This window comes from Hemitrygon akajei, chromosome 10, assembly GCF_048418815.1.
Source record: "Hemitrygon akajei chromosome 10, sHemAka1.3, whole genome shotgun sequence".
NCBI lineage: Eukaryota > Metazoa > Chordata > Chondrichthyes > Myliobatiformes > Dasyatidae > Hemitrygon > Hemitrygon akajei.
Window position 1 is genome coordinate 129,306,673 of NC_133133.1, and position 15,830 is coordinate 129,322,502.

At 43.4% G+C, this 15,830-nt stretch overlaps 1 long non-coding RNA gene across 1 annotated transcript; it reads left to right on the forward strand.

Moving 5' to 3' along the window:
* The first annotated feature begins 329 nt into the window (after positions 1-329).
* On the forward strand, positions 330-4,770 carry LOC140734675 (uncharacterized). Its single transcript, XR_012100586.1, has 2 exons — positions 330-463; positions 3,364-4,770. It is a non-coding gene; the product is annotated as an uncharacterized lncRNA (long non-coding RNA).
* The last annotated feature ends 11,060 nt before the right edge of the window (positions 4,771-15,830 follow it).

Consider the following 15,830-nt stretch of genomic DNA (forward strand, 5'->3'; position numbering starts at 1 on the left):
CCGCGGAGACCCGCTCCCGGGCCTGGGCGCCGCCGAGCTACGGCGATCCTCACGCCCACCTTCTCCCGGCACGGCCTGACGTTCGGGCAGCGCTGCCGCACGGGGAGTGGGGTAACGGGTGATCCCAGGCCCAGCGTTAGCGGGGACGAAGCCTTGCCTGTCGCCTTCCCACCGCTAGTCCGTCCGTCCGCCCGCCCGCCGCCCAAACCCCGCTTACGCTGAACTCACAGCGGCCGGGCTCCGAGTAAAGCCGCTCCTCTCTCGCTCTGCCGGTGGTGAGGGAAGGAGGAGGAGGGGGAGTCCTGCTCCGCCCCCGGGGCTTCGGGCCGGCCTCCAGATCTCTGGGCCTGCCTCTCGGGATCCCAAAGCTGCCTTTGGCCCCCACTCCTTCTGCGGTCTCTGGATCTAACCCTTCCCAGTGCCGCGGGTCTGCCCTTCGGATCCCGGAGCTGAACCTTTCCAGGTGTGTGTCTCCCTTCCTTCGGATCCCGCAGCAGCAGTTGCCCCTTTCTCCAGGCCGCGGGTCTGTCCCCTCCCCCCCCCCCCGATTACAGAGTTGCCCCCTAACCGACCCCACGTCCCTTTGAATTCTCGATATGAAGTACAGTAATCATTCAGTTACCCTGGCTCTAGGCATAAATTCCCTCCTTTCTCTTTGAGTCCTCCTACCCTCTCCCAATTTGCCCTCATGTTTTTAATGTTATGTACAAAACCCCTTGGTATTTTCCCCCAAATTCTCACCGAAGACATTTCATGGCCCCTCTCAGCTTCTTCTCCCCCCCCCCCCACTGTTCTGTATTTTAAGTTCTCCTTCCTTTATGTTCTTCAAGTTCAAGTTTATTGTCATTCAATTGTCAACATGTATACCATCAAATGAAACATCATTCCTTTGGACCAAAGTACACAGCACATAAAGTAATATTACCGCAAATAAATCAACAAATAATAAAATATATTCCACAAGATTGCCATTTAGCTCAAGTTAAAAAGTAAAAAGTCTTAACACTACTGGTTTTTCAAAAGCTCTTGAAGGGCGCTGACAGAAATCGGCTTTCTAAACCTTATGCGTTCTTCTTGCAACACAAAAACTTATCTACTTTCAAACCTTTCAGCTTTCCAGTCACCTTTTCCTTAGTAATAGCAAATACACTCACTTCTCCCCCTTGTTACTCTCAAATTTCTGGCATATTGCCTGTCTTCCACAGTGAAGAACGATACAAAATACTTATTCGTCTTAAGTTCGCCCAACATTTTGTTGTCCCCATTGCTACCTCTTCAGCATTACTTTCCAGAGGTCCAATATCCACTCTCTTTTACTCTTGATCTATCTGAAAAAAGAACTTTTGATATCCTGGTTTATACATTTGGGTAGCTTACCTTCATAGTTCATCATTTCTCTCCTTATGGCTTTTTAGTTACCTTTAAAAGTTTCCCAATCCTCTAACTTCCCACCATTTTTTTCTATATTATATGCCCTCTCTTTTGCTTTAATGCTGCATTTGACTTCCCTTGTCAGCCACAGTTGTGTCTTTGTCCCTTTAGTATATTTCTTCATCTTTGGGATGTATCTATCCTGCACCTTCTGAATTGCCCCACATTATCCAGCCATTGCTGTTCTGCCATCATCCCTGCTAGTCCTCCTTCCAATCAGCTTTGGCCGTCTCTCATGCCTCTGTAATTTCCTTTACTCCACTGTAATATGACTTTAGCTTCTCCTTCTCAAACTGCAGGGTGAATTCTATAATATTATGAGCACTGCCTCCTAAGGGTACCTTTACCTTAACTCCTTAATCAAATCTGGTTCACTATATAACACCCAATCCTGAATTGCCTTTCTGGCTCAATCACAAGCTACTCTGAAGAGTTATCTTGTAAGCATTGTACAAGTTCTCTCTTAGGATTCAGCACCAACCCAATTTTCCCGATCTACCTGAATATTGAAATCTCCCATGACTATCTTAATATTGCCCTTTTTAATTGCTTTTTCTATCTCCCATTGTAATTTGTCACCCCAGTCATAGGTCTGTATTGTAATGCCTATCAGAGTATTTTTACCCTTGCAGTTTCCTAATTCTACCCATAAGGATTCTACATCCTCCGATCCAATGTCATCTCTTTCTAAGGATTTGATTTCACTTTTTACCAACAGAGCCAGCACCCCCACCCTCTCTGCCTATCTGCCTGTCCCTTTGATACATTGTGTATCCTTGGATGTGAATCTCCTATGAATTCATTTCAGCCATGACACAATGGTGCCCTAATGTCATACCTCCCAGTCTCTAACTGCACTATATGATCATCTACCTTATTCCATGTACTGTGTGCATTCAAATATTGCACCTTCAGTCCTGTATCCATCACCCTTTTCGATTTTGACCCCATGTTACACTTCAACTCATCCGACTAACTGCAATTTCGCCCTATCATCTACCTGTCCTTCCTCACATTCTCACTACATGCTGCTTCTACCTGTATACCAATTGTCCCATCCTCAGCTCTTTCACTGTTTCCCATCCGCCGTCCTAAGTAGTGTAAACCCTCCCCAGCAGCTCTAGCAAACTTGCCCACAAGGATATTGCCCCCCCCCCCACCCGTCAGGTTCAGGAATAACCCATTATTTTTTACAGGTCATATCTTCCACAGAAGAGATCCCAATGATCCAAACATCTGAAGCCCTGCACCCTACACCAATTCCTCAGCCACACATTCATATACCAAATCATTCTATTCTTACTCTCATTGGCATGTTGCACAGACAGCAGTCCGGGGTGTACTATCCTGGAGTTTCTGCTTTCTAACAAACTCCCTATAAGCTCTCTTCAGGATCTCCTCCCATTTCTTATCTATGTTGTTGGTACCAATATATACCATAGCTTCTGGCTGCTCGCTCTTGCCCTTTAGACTGCTGTGGACCCGATCTGAGATATCTCAGATCCTGGCATCTGGGAAGCAACATACTTTCACATCCTCAGAATCTTGTGTCTGCTCCTCTAACTATGGAGTCCCCTAACATTACTGCACTCTTCTCCACCCTTTCCTTCTGAGCCAGAAAGCCAGAGTTTGTGCAAGAGACCTGGATACTGTGGCTTTCCTCCTAAGTGCCCCCCCCCCAAAAAAAGTAGCAAAGCAGTATACTTGTTATTGACAAGAATGGCTTCAGGGGTACACAACCTTCGCTGCCCGCTCCCTTTCCCTCTCCTGACACATGGGCGTACTGTATCCATGAGAGCTCGTACATGTGCATGTTTTGTATGTGTGCAACTTTAACAAGAGACTTCAGATGCTGGAATCTGGAGCAATAAACAAGTTTGTGTAATGCAGAGTTTTGAACCAAAACAATGGCAATTCCTTCATCCTCCACAGATGCTGCCTAACATGCTGAGTTCCTCCAGCAGATTATTTGTTCATCCTTGAAGAATATTGGAAGTGGAAATAGCTATGCCCTGTCTGCCTCTTTCGTATGCATATCTTGGTGTATGAGTTTCACAGGGAAGAAGCTGTTCTCTAGGTTTATTAACATATATTTTGCTCAGGGAGCTCTGAACACACTGAAGATAACATAAGACCAAATGGCTGAAGAATCTCAACTGGTCAGGCAACTTCTTTAGAAGGATGGTGAAAATTTCTGGTTGAAACCCTGCATCATCTGCAGTCTGTGTTATGAGTATTGTACGACTGTAACGTCCAATATTCTGGAAAATCAGAGGTTCCTGACTATAACTTTTTAAAAACTTGGCACAGAGAAAACAATCCTCTGGGCCCACAAGGAGTAGTTGGAAGCGTTGTCAGAAATGAACAATAAGTCACAGAGTTATACAGCATGGAAACAGGCTCCTCTGTCCAATTTGTCCAGGCTTTCCAAGCTGCCTCCCTAAGATAGACCCTTCTGTCTGCAATTGACCCGTGTCCTTCTAAACCTTTTCATTCCATGTACTTACCTAAATGCCTTTGAGGAGTCATAATTATACTCACCTCCGTGGGTTCATTGTCCATTCAGAAATTTATTGGAGGAGGGGAAGAAACTGTTCCTAAAATGTCGAGTGTGTATCTTCAAGCTCCTGTACCCCCTCTCTGATGGTAGTAATGCGAAAAGGGCATGCCCCAGGTGCTGAGGGTCCTTTTTGAGGCACTGATTTTTTTGAAGAATTCAACCGTGATGTTGAGTGTGGGACTGTAAATGGTAGTAAGCACTTGAGGATATGATGAAATAACAGATGCCGGAATGGTGACTGAGGGAGGTTGGTGTTAGGTGTGTGAAGTGAGGTTGACTGCACTGAACAGTGAGTAAAGCTAGATATTCAGAAATGGGGCTTGATGGTGTCTTGCATTTGTCATGAGTGTGAAATCTTTAAATTTCCTGTGGCACTGCATCCTTGGCTGTGGTTGGTTTTCTGGACATACTCCCTCCTTCTCTCAAGCAGGACCGCCAAGATCTCCAGTGCCACAATGTAAGATTCTGACTGATGCACACTTGGAAGCAGATCTCGCGTGACACTGAAGTAACACAGTGCCAGACAGTCAAACTCCAGACAGCTCAGACCAGAGGCCAGAGGTCAGGAAGAACATTTGAGTTGCAGGAGCTGAATGCGGACATTGGGAACTGTAGTGTATTTAATATTTCAGTAGTATGAGAGTAATACTGAAAGTATATTGTTCATTTAAATAATTCATTATGTGTTTTATGTGAAAATCTGTGTGTTGCGTACATCGTGATGCTGTCACGTGATACATGCACGCCTCATTTAAAGTAAACACGAAGTACATGATTTATCTCCCAAATCTATTGTTTTCCTTTCAATTAGTTTAATGTTTTGAAGTTGCAAAACATAACAGTGGTGACAGGATATTTTTAAAACATACCCGATACAGTTACCAACTTTTTGAAGTGCAACAAGACATTCGAGTTAAAAAAAAAGCACAGTGAGAAGTATTTGAGGAAAACAAGACAGTGTAGCATATGTTCATGTTTTTAAAAAGGGAGAAAACAGAAGAATTCATGGGTTCATAAACAATGAGTTTTCTTCATATGCCTTGCATGTTACACGCTTGGGTGATCATGGCTCTTCACATCGAATGATCCCTCGCAGCATCAATGATATTAGTGAGTATCAGATGATAATAATCATTAAAAGAGCAGAAATGGTTGCCTACATCGGAAGGATTGACATGTTTGATTACACAAAAGATAACTGGCTCACATATACTGAGCTACTGAACAGTATTTTGATGCAAATGAAATAACCAATGAGAAACAAGTAACAGGTTTGCTGAGTGCATTGGCTCAAAGGCATACAGTTCTCTTTGAAGTTTAACTGCTCCAACCAAGCCAGCTGAAATGAGCTTTGCTGATATCATGAAAGTAATGTAAGAATATTTAGGACTGAAATCATTGTTGATTGAACAACATCAGGTTTCATAAACAGAATCAAAAGGAAGGGTAGTCCACTTCAGCATATGTGGCTGAATTGAAGAGATTATTTGAGCATTGGGGAGCTTGATGATGCACTAAAAGATCATTTAGTTTATGGAATCTTACTAGAAAACACTCAAAAACAGTTCCAAACTGAAGCACAGCTTACATTTAAAAGAACAGTTGAAATCACTGTTTCAATGGAAGCTCAGACAAAGCTGCAATTGAGTTGCAGTCAGGAATGAAAGTGAGCATGAACCAAATTCCAACGTCCAGACAGAAACTGGCCTGTCCAAACAAATTATATTACTGTTATGGAAGAGGCTCACATGCACCTGACCAATGCGAGTTTAAAGGTGAAACTTGCAGAAATGCAAAAAAGTAGGACACATATAAAGAGCATGTCAGGCAGACAAAAATAGATGGACTGTACAGGGAAGAGAAAAAGACAAAAACTCACACTGTAGTTTCAAGAAGAATACTAACCTGCATGCTGTTAATGAAAAATCTGATAATAGTGAGAGTGACACAGGACTGGATAGCCTTGAGATTTACAATGTGAAAACTAATAATAGTCAAGCAATATGGCTTACCCAAAAGGAAATGGCAAATTAATTAAAATGGAATTGGTCACTGGCTCAGCTGTTTTAGTTATTCCACAAAATGAACTTGAACAGCATTTCAAGGTACTGAACTGAAGACTGCAGACATCCAACTAAGACTGTATACTGGAGATAAGTTAACTCCTGTGGGAATGACATACATAATTATACTGGAGATAAATTAACTCCTGTGGGAATGACATTCATAACAGTGAAATAGAACAACCAACAAGCTACATTGGGCTTGTATGTGGTAAAAACAGGAAGGCCAGCTTTGTGGGTGTGTGATTGGCTGAGGCAGCTACAACTTGATCCATCCATCATTTGCACACCACACCCCTTGCAACAGAATCAACTGAAGATGAATTAAGAAAAGTATTGGATGATGACACAACTGTCTCCATGCTGTACACCATAAACTGTTGCCTACCAAAGGGAAAACAAGTATTGCTGCCAACCTCTGTGTCTCTGATTGGAAAGCATATTGGACCAAGGAAGGACCATGCTGCATAGAGGAAGCATGAAAGTGATGAAAGCACTGGTTCAACTACACCAACTTTTGTAGTAACATATCTGAGAAAGCTTTTGATATGTTAAACAGGCACTTACTTGTAAAATGTAGCTTGGCTTTAAGCTGGAAGAGAGTTCAAGGAACTTCTGGAAAGTTGCAAGCATCCAGTTTTTGTGAAGAACCAGAATTTACTCTACGTGCATTATGTTATTGCATGAATTTCAAGTGGGAACCAAAAAGCTGCTGGTAAAAGTAAATACAATGACCAAAGCCCAGCTGGATAAATGGAAGGCGAAAAAAAAAGGAATCAAAGGAGATACAAGAACAGAGGATTTATCAAATGATGTTGTGAATGAGGAAACCAAGAGTGGAGATCAAATCATGAAGGGAGCAATAGAAGTATTAATAAGAAAATACTCAATAAACTAAATGCACCTTCCCAAGATCAAGATGCACAAACTAGAAGAAGTTAAAAAAAAGAAGAAAGGTGTCCAGAGCTGTCGGAACAGCTTCCTGCAGTCCCAGAGTCAATTTCTACAACCACCCTAAAGAAGGCCCCAGACCTGTGATTGTTTCACAGCTACAAGTCTCAGCTGCCAAGCAGAGTAATCTCCCTTGTCGGGAAAAGACATTATCCCACAAGAGAAAGGAATCATCCACAGTGATTAAATATTTAGGCATGAATGGGACAATTAAAAAGTTTACTATGCCGTGGATATCTGTACAGTAGTTGTATTTGAACAGTGGCCAATCAGAGGTTGGGAGCGAGAGAAGGAATGACTCGCTCAAGTCAGCGAAAATGCATTAAAAAGCAGCACTTCGTGGAGTTTTGACTTTTGAACAGTGGCCAATCAGAGATCTGGAACAAGAGGAGTGAATCTCTCAGGTCTGCAAGTGTGTATTTAAAAGCAGTGCTTCATTTGAGTTTTGGCATTTGAACAGTGGCCAATCACAGACTGGGATTCATTAGCAAGTGCAAATTAAAATAAGGCAAGGGCAAGCAGAGCGGCCTTTGTTGGAGTGGACATTGTTCTCCCTTTCAAAGTGGGCCTTCCCTGTTTGAAAGGGAGAATATACCTGCAGCTGTGAAGATCTCTGCTGCACCCAGTGACCCTGTGATCTCTGTCTCAGAGGCTCTTTAAAGAGGGTGAAGCTTTGCAAAGTGGAAGGCCCTGATGGAGTATCTGATAAGGCTCTGAAAACTTGTGCCAACCAACTGGTGGGAGAATTCAAGGACATTTTCAACCTCTCACTGCTATGGGCGCAAGTTCCCACTCCCTTGAAAAAGGCAACAATTATACCAGTGCCTAAGAAGAATAACGTGAGTTGCCTTAATGTCTATCGCCCAGTAGCACTAACATCTATGGTGATGAAATGCTTTGAGAGCTTGGTCATGACTAGACTGAACTCCTGCCTCAGCAAGAACCTGGACCCATTGCAATTTGCTTTTTGCCACAACAGGTCAACAGCAGACACAATCTCAATGGCTTTCCACACGGCCTTAGACCACCTGGACAATACAAACACATGTCAGGATGCTGTTCATCGACTATAGCTCAGCATTTAACACCATCATTCCCGCAATCCTGATTGATAAGTTACAGAACCTGGGCCTCTGTACCTCTCTCTGCAATTGAATTCTCAGCTTCCTAACCGAAAGATCACAATCTGTGTAGATTGGTGATAATATCTCCTCCTCGCTGACAATCAACACTGGTGCACCTCAGTTGTGTGCTTAGCTCACTGCTCTACTCTCTATATACCCATGACTGTGTGGCTAGGCATAGCTCAAAAATACCATCTATAAATTTGCTGACGATACATTGTTGGTAGAATCTCAGATGGTGATGTGAGGGTGTACAGGAGCGAGATTTACCAACTAATGGAGTAGTGTCGTAGTAACAGCCTTGCACTCAACGTCAGTAAGACGAAAGAGCTGATTGTGGACTTCAGGAATGGTAAGATGAAGGAACACATACCAATCCTCATAAAGGGATCAGAAATGGAGAGAGTGAGCAGTTTCAAGTTTCTGGGTGTCAAGATCTCTGAGGACCTAACCTGGTCCCAACATATTGATGCAGCTATATAGAAGGCAAGACAGTGACTATACTTCATTAGGAGTTTGAAGAGATTTGGTGGGTCAAAAAGAAACACACAAAACTTCTATTGATGGACCATGGAGAGCATTCTGACAGGCTGCATCACTATCTGGTATGGAGGGGGGGAACTGCTGCACAGAACTGAAAGAAGCTTCAGAAGGTTGTAAATTTAGTCGGCTCCATCTTGGGTAATAGCCTACAAAGTACCCAGAACACCTTCATGGAGCGGTGTCTCAGAAAGGCAGCGTTCATTATTAAGTACCCCCAGCACCCAGGGCATGCCCTTTTCTCACTGTTACCATCAAGTAGGAGATACAGAAGCCTGAAGGCACACACTCAGTGATTCAGGAACAGCTTCTTCTCCTTTGCCATCCGATTCCAAAATGGACATTGAACCCGTGAACACTACCTCATTTTTAAAAATTATACGATTTCTGTTTTTGTACAATTTTTAATCTATTCAATATATGTATACTGTAATTTATTTATTTATTTGTCTTCTATATTGCATTGAACTGCTGCTGCTAAGTTAACACATTTCACACCCATGCCGGTGATAATAAACCTGATTCTGATTCTGATTCTCGAGTGGGGATTTTGAGTCTTTAGCTCCTCTGGTTTCAGCAAGGGGAGGATTCAATGCCTGATGGCAAAACGTTGTTGGTGTGGTGAACTACATATACCTGTCTGGACACGCCCCCCTGCTGACTGCTCCTGTGGCTCCTCCCACGGACCCCGGTATAAAGGCGATTGGAGGCACAGCCCCGGCCGCAGTCTCCAGGATGTTGTGTGGTAGTAACTTGCTGCTTGTTCTTTCTTCCAGCCAATAAAGCCTATATCTCGCCTCATGTCTCCGAGAGTTATTGATGGTGCATCAGTTGGCAGCTTTTTTTTAGATTATTTATTGTTTCCTTCTTTATAATTGCACAGGTAGAGCAGAAGGGATGCCAGGCACGATAGTTAAATGCTCCCCTTTCAGGATGTGGGTTAGCAGGGAAACCTTAATCAATAGGTATGGGAACAGAAATCTCTCTCTCTTTACCCCTCTCTCTACACCTGTCTCTTTACACTTCTCTCTCTACCCCTTACCCCTCTCTCCCTACCCCTTTCTCTACCCCTCTCTTTACCCCTCTCTCTACTCTCTCTCTCTAACTCCCTCTCTCTAACCCCTTCTCCCTAACCCCCACTCTCTAACCCACTCTCTCACTCTCCCCTCTCTCTCTCCACCCCCCTTTGCCCCCCTTGACCCTCTCCCTCCACCCCCCCATAAATCAGTGAGTTGTTTTGTTACGTCTCCCCTTTCACTGTTAAATGTGGCACCTCTTTTTCTCTTCATTAGGGAGGGAGAGAGAGTCTGTGGCTTGTCAAATTGGTAGGTGAACAGTTGTACTGCAGATTGTGGTCTTTATTGGGGGCTTTGCTGTTGCTTGCTTGGTGGGTGGAGGGTGCCGATGCTTTTTTGCAGAAGTTGGGAGAGTAATTGCTTTGGTGCTGATTATGTATGGAAACAGGAAGTAAAGGGGGCTTGGGGGTCTAACTTTTTAACTGTCACTCATTCTTTGGGGCACTCTTCTGTTTTTGTGGATGTCTGTGAAGAACAAAAATTTTAGGATGTCTATTGAACACATTTCTCTGATATTAAATGGAACTATTGAACTATTAAAAATAGGTCCTGAGAATGAGATTCCTGGATGTTTGGTTGCCTTATGGGTTCCAGGATCCGGCACATCCCTGACTGAGTCCTTAGTATTCCTAAGTGGGAGGATGAGCAGTCAGAGGTTGAGGCCCATATACGTACCAATGACACAGATAGGAAGAGAGATGAGGTTCTGTAAAGGGAGTTCAGGGAATTAGGTGCTAAGTTAGAGGACAGGACCTCCATGGTTGTGATCATCTCAAGGTTGCTACCCATGCCATGTGTTAGTGATGTCAGAAATTGGAAGATCATACAGTTTAACAAGTGGAAAGGAGCTTCAGATTTTTGGATCATTGGGCTCTCTTCCAGGGAAGGTGGGATTTGTACAGAAGAGATGGTTTGTACCTGACCTGGAGGGGGACTAAGTACTTGAGGAGTATAAGGAATGCAAGTGATACTTCAGGAAGAAATCAGGAGGGCTAAAAGAAGGCATGAGGTTGCACTTGCAGACAAGGTGGAAAACAACCCTAAGGGCTTCTACAGGTATGTTAAGAGCCAAAGGATTGCAAAGGACAAAATTGGTCCTCTGGAAGATCAGAAGGTAATCTATGCGTGGAGCCAAAAGAGATGGGCAAGATCTTAAATGGAATTTTTTGCATCCATATTTACTTTGGAAATGGACACAGAATTTATAGAAGTGAGGTAATGGACCCTATACAGAGGACGAGGTGTTTGCTGTCTTGAGGCAAATCAGGGTGGAGAAATTATTGGAATCTGACAAAGTGTTCCCTTGGACCCCATGGGGGGCAAGTGCAGAAATTGTGAGGGCCATAGCAGAGATATTTAAATCACCCTTAGCAACAGGTGAGGTACCAGAGGATTGGAGGATAGTAAATGTTGTTCTGCTGTTTAAGAAATCTGGAAATTATAGGCCGGTGAGCCTGACGTCAGTAGTGGGAAAGTTATTGGAAGGTATTCTAAGGAACCGGATATATGAGTATTTGGATTGACAGCTACTGATTAGGCATGGTCAGTGCTACTTTCCGTGTGGTATGTCATGTCTTACCAATCTTATAGAGTTTTTCAAGGAAAGTTAAGTTAAAGTCTGTCCCGAGCCTTATAGGCTCATCAGGCCGGTTTTTAAAGGAAGATTCATGATGGCAAGGGAGTAGATGTCTAGATGGTCTTCAGCAAAGTACTTGACAACCTCCTGCATATAACCATATAACAATTACAGCACTTTGGAGGCTAGGAGACTCCAGGACCTCCCACATTTAAGTGGGAGAAAGAGTAGTTGTTTAAGAAGGTTCAAGATGAGGTAGTAAACTGGATTAGATTTGGCTTTGTGAGAGAAGCCAGAGAGTGGTAGCAAACATGAGGAGATCTGCAGATGCTGGTAATTCAAACAACACACACAAAATGCTGGTAGAACGCAGCAGGCCAGGCAGCATCTATAGGGAGAAGTACAGTCGACATTTCGGGCCGAGACCTTTTGTCAGGACTAACTGAAAGAAAAGATAGTAAGAGATTTGAAATTAGGAGGGGGAGAGGGACATCCGAAATGATAGGAGAAAACAGGAGGGGGAGGGGTGAAGCTAAGAGCTGGAAAGGTGATTGGCAAAAGGGATACAGAGCTGGAGAAGGGAAAGGATCATGGGACGGGAAGCCTAGGGAGAAAGAAAGGGGGAGGGGAGCACTAGAGGGAGATGGAGAGCAGGCAAGGAGTGACTATGAGAGGGGCAGAGAGAGAGAAAAAAAGTGGAAAGAGGAAAAGGGGGAGGGAGGGAGGGAGGAGGAGAGAGATAGATAGATAGATAGATAAATAAATAAATAAGGGATGGGGTAAGAAGGGGAGGAGGGGCGTTAATGGAAGTTAGAGGAATCGATGTTCATGCCATCAGGTTGGAGGCTACCCAGACGGAATATAAGGTGTTGTTCCTCCAACCTGAGTGTGGCTTCATCTTGACAATAGAGGAGGCCGTGGATAGACATATCAGAATGGGAATGGGATGTGGAATTAAAATGTGTGGCCACTGGGAGATCTTGCTTTCTCTGGTGGACAGAGCATAGGTGTTCAGCGAAACGGTCTCCCAGTCTGCGTCGGGTGTCACCAATATATACAAGGCTGTACTGGGAGCACTGGACGCAGTATATCACACCAGCAGACTCACAGGTGAAGTGTCGCCTCTCCTGGAAGGACTGTCTGGGGCCCTGAATGGTGGTGAGGGAGGAAGTGTAAGGGCAGGTGTAGCACTTGTTACGCTTACAAGGATAAGTGCCAGGAGGGAGATTGGTGGGAAGGGATGGGGGTGACGAATGGACAAGGGAGTCACGCAGGGAGCGATCCCTGCGGAAAGCAGAAAGAGGGGGGAGGGAAAGATGTGCTTGGGTCCCGTTGGAGATGGCGGAAGTTACGGAGAATTATACGTTGGACCCGGAGTGGGGTGGTAGGTGAGGACAAGGGGAACCCTATCCCAAGTGGGGTGGCAGGCGGATGGGGGTAAGAGCAGATGTGCGTGAAATGTGGTAGTAGATGGTAGCCTCTCTAACTGGAGGCCTGTGAATGAATAGTGGAGTGCCACAGGGGTCGGTGCTGGGTCTGTTATGGGTTGTCATCTATATCAATGATCTGGATGATAATATATTAAACTGGATTGCAAATGACACCAAGGAAGTAGTTGACAGCAAGGAAGACTACCAAAGCTTGCAGTGGGATCTGGACTTGCTGGAAGAATGGCAGATGGAATTTAATGCAGGCATGTGAGATGTTGCACTTTGAGGCTACCAACCAGGGTAGGTCTTGTACAGTGAGCAGTCGGCACTGCTGATTGTGGTAGAACAGTGATCTGGGAGTACAGGTTCATAATTCATTGAAACTGACATCACAGTAAGGTCGTAAAGACTGCTTTTGGCATATTGGCCTTCATAGATCAAAGTATTGAGTACAGGAATTGGGATGTTATGTTGAAGTTGTATTAGACGCTGGTGAGGCCTAATTTAGATATTGTGTGCAGTTTTGGTCATCTACCTACAGAAAAGATATACATAAGATTGAAAGAGTATAGAGCAAATTTACAAGAATGCTGCTGGGAATGGAGAAATTGAGTTATAGGAAAAGATTGAATAGGTTAGAATTTTATTCTCTAGATCGTGAAAAATTGAGGGGAGATTCAAAATGGAGGTATTCAAAATTATGAGGGGTACAGATAGAGTAATGCAAGCAGGCTTTTTCCACTGAGTCTGAGTGAGACTACAACCAGAGGTCATGGGTTAATGGTGAAAGGTGAAATGTTTAAGGGGAAACCTTTTCACTCAGGGGGTGGTAAGAGTGTAGAATGGATTACCAGTGCATGTGGAGGACGCAACTTCTTTTTCAACGTGGAAGAGAAGTTTAGATAGGCAAATGGATGGGAGGGGTTTGGAAGGCCATGGTCTGGGTGCAGGTCAATGGGACCATGAACTTTAAATGATTTGGCATTGACTGGATGGGCCGAAGGACCTATTACTGTACTGTAGTTTTCTATGACTCCATGAATCTATATAGTATGCTGTGTTGCATTCTATATTGAGTTGGAGTTTCCAGCTCATCAAGGAGGAGTGTTTTGTATTTAAGTAGTATTGCAAATATATTGTTTGATTAAGTATTCTTGTTCCTTTAAATAATTAATTATGGGTTATATGTAAAATTAAGTGAATTGTATATGTCATGACCCTATCAAGTGATACGTGCATGCCTCACTTAAAGTAAACATGGAGTACATTGACTTATTTCCCGACTCTCTTGTTTTCAATTATTTTAATGTTTTGGAGTCACCAAACATAACTGGAACATTGCAAGATTTTTACACAGAGGATGGTGGACGACCAGAATGTGCTGCAGAGTGTGGAGGCAAATACGATGAAGGTATTTAAGTCAGCACATGAATATTCAATGAATGGAAGGATATAGAATTATGTGCACAGAAGGGACTAGTTTAGTTAGATTTATCCTTATTAGTTTTATTAATTCAGCACAACATTGTGGACCGAAGGGGCTGTTCCTCTACAGTATTTTTCTATGTTGGAGTGAGGAACATTAGCTCTATTTCTGACACCACAGATGCTGCCTGACCTGCTGAGTATTTCTAGCATTTTTCATTTTTATTTCAGATTTCCAGCATTGGCTGTGTTTGTATTTTCAGAGTACCTGCTCTCTACCATCCTGAGTCCTGATGAAGGGTCTCGGCCCGAAACGTCGACAGTGCTTCTCCCTATAGATGCTGCCTGGCCTGCTGTGTTCCACCAGCATTTTGTGCGTGTTGCTCTACCGTAGCTTCTAGCAGGCATCCCAAATCTTAACAAGGGCTTCCACTAGCTACAGGAATTCCCCTTTAACAGAAGCAAATGTGACTTCACTCATGCCCATTATGGTGTGGAAGAAGGCAGTCTGGTCTACTGGGTTCCTAGTCCAGTGACCCAACCTATCAATGTGATTCTTCTTATTTCTCAGCACTCCTTCAACACCCTCTTTGATTTGTTTGCCAATAACTTATGCTGCAGGGTTAATTCAACACGTTGTTTGGAAAGTTGGTGGAAAGCACCCCAAAGAACCCACACTGTGACAGTGAGAACATGCAATCTACACAGTGCCAGAGTTAACCTGTCTCACAGGAACTGTGAGGCATTGTTTTGCCTTCTCTGCAATGCTATATGTAAATAAATAAGTAACATTTAACATGAATGACAATTTTAAAGGGCTATTTCCTCTTCAAAATTCTCTCATTTTATAGAAAATATATTGTTTTTCTAGAATTTCTTAAAAATAATAAAAATGTCTTTTTTTTGAACATGGACATATTTAAATCCAGCTTTTCTGTTTGCTTTGCTACTTCAAATAATTAACTGATATCAACCATGTTGGTTCATCTCCAAACAAAAACATATCAAAAGTTCAACAAGATTTCCCTATTCCAGATTCTGTCTAAAACTGCACTGATCATAAGACATAGGAGCAGAATTAGGCCATTCTGCCCATTGTGTCTTCTCTGCCATTCCGTCATGGCTAATTTATCATCTCTCTCAACTCCACTCTCCTGCCTTCTCCCTGTAACCTTTGATGGCCTTACTAATCAACCTATCAACCTCTGCTTTAAACATAGTATATCCAAATATTTGGCCTCCACAGCTGTCTTTGGTAATGAATTCCACAGATTCACTACCCTCTGGCTAAAATAAAATCCTCCTTGTCCCCGTTCTAAATGGACACCCTTTTATTCTGAGGGTCTGTCCTCTGGTACTAGACTCCCCCAGTACAGGAGACATCCTCTCCATGTCTACTCTAGGCCTTTCAATGTTGGATAGATTTCAATAAGAATCCCCTCATTCTTTTAAACTCCAGCAAGTACAGGCCTAGAGCTATAAAACATTCATAAATGTTAACTCTTTCATTTCCAGAATCACTCTCATGAACCTACTCTGGACTCTCTCTGATAATGGTTAACAGCATTCTGTCACTGAGGCTTGTGCTGTGTAGTTGACACCAGACTGAGCGACTGAAAATGCATTCAAGTTATTTTAGCCTGAGGGGAGAAAG